Source organism: Hydra vulgaris, chromosome 12 (assembly GCF_038396675.1).
Source record: "Hydra vulgaris chromosome 12, alternate assembly HydraT2T_AEP".
Classification (NCBI taxonomy): Eukaryota; Metazoa; Cnidaria; class Hydrozoa; order Anthoathecata; family Hydridae; genus Hydra; species Hydra vulgaris.
Genome location: NC_088931.1, coordinates 28592501 through 28594475, shown reverse-complemented (window position 1 = coordinate 28594475; position 1975 = coordinate 28592501).

Sequence of the window (1975 nt, the reverse complement as noted above, 5' to 3'; positions counted from 1 at the left end):
GGTTCTTAACTAGAGAATATTTTATATGGCAACAGTTTATTTGTTAATCAATTTCTAAAAAGTCGATGATGTAGCCTTATAATTCACGTAAATCAATAATTTCACAATACACCAATTCGAGCCGCGTTACGGAAAATTAAAAAAAAACTGGATCGAGTTTAGAAGGGAAATAAAAATCAAGTCAAAGGTTTTGATTGGTTTATTCGCAACTGAAAAAATAAATATTTACCCTTCTAAGTTCGTTCCAGGACTTTTTCTAGCGATATTAATAATGGCAGAACTTCGATTGAACTGGTCTATTGTATAAATAAAAAGACGTAACAAAAATCTTAGCGCGCTTAAACTTTAATTTTATTTAATAGCTTTATAGTTTTAAATCATAGATTTGTTTATTTATTTGAAATCAATTTTCTAAAAATCTGACTGTAGGATTTCAATAATTTTTTTTTAAACTTAAGATAAATATGTTTTATATTTATGATAATTTTATGGTCATTGCTTCAACTTTTTTTCGAATTAATTATTTTGCTATTTATTATTTTAGAGATGATTTATTATTTTAGAGTAGATTTTTTTTTGTTGATAATATTCGGAACTCCTTTTATGTTTAAGGGTCTTGAGGATCTCCAAAAAAATTTTTATTCCAAAATATCCTAAAACCAGTGTTTTTTTATCTGATAAAACAATTTAGGAAGTGGCAGCAAAATTGTTGATTTTTGGGACTACCTTATAAGTATGAAATATTTATCCTCAAAACGCAGTGAAAACAATTTTATTTTTATATTTTAAACCAGCCGGCAAACAACGTTGAAATAACGTTGAAACCTAACGTTGAATTTACGTCGATTCAACGTTTAGAATAAAAGTTTTTTTTAACGTTGATTTATCAACGTTAAACCAACGTTGATTCGACACAAAAAAACGTTACAATAACGTCGAATTTACGTTGAAGCAACGTTTACAATGACATTTTTTTTAACGTTGATTTATCAACGTTAAACCGGCTTGTTAAAAAACGTTTTTTAATCACAGAAACCGTTGATAAAAACGGTGATCACCATCAAAACGTACTATGCATGTCCAATAGTGTTATTGTACATCTCTATTACATTATCAAAGTATATTATGGATATAAAATCTCCTCATAGTCTATACTTAGACTATTTAGAACTTCAGTTTAGTTTAGTTAAATTAGTATGATTAAGGAAAGAGATGAAACTTGTTTTATTGAAAATTATACTTAAATATTACATATATTTAAATATAATTGAATAAAATCTGCACAAATTTCTCTTCTTTTCCATCACCTTTTTACAATGGAGCGTATTTTAGAAAGTCAAACAATATTCCATTAACCGAGATTTCTTTTGCTTCATTGGATACAATAGAAGACGTTGTAAATAAAAAAAAGTGTATTAAAAAAAATCAAAAAAGCAGATTTGAAAAAACTATAATGAATGGAAAAGTGTTAACCCAGCAAACATGTCAGCGTTGAATCAACGTTGAAAACCGGTCGCAGCGTAGAAAAAGCGTTGCAGTCACAAAAACAACGCGCTTTCAACGTTGAATCAATGTTTGTTTTTGTATACTAAATCGCGGTAAATTTAAACGTTGAATAAGCGTTGAAATTGTAACGTAATTTAGCTTCTCAAAAAAAGACGTTTATTCAACGTGGAATCAACTTACACAAAAAGCCACTTTAAAGACGATTCAAAATCTATGCTTCATCAACGTTAAAAATAAACCGCTTTTTAAACGTCTCATTTTCAACGTTGAATAAGCGTATAAATATCAACTTATATTATCTTCTCAAAAAATCGCGTTTATTCAACGTTGAATAAAAGTACGCAAATAATCACTGTAAAAACGTCGCAAAGTTGTAGGTTTATCAAAGTTAGACATTAGCTGCTTTTTCAACGTATTTAACCTATTTATGAAACAACGCTTATTCAACGTTACATATACCAACGTTGAA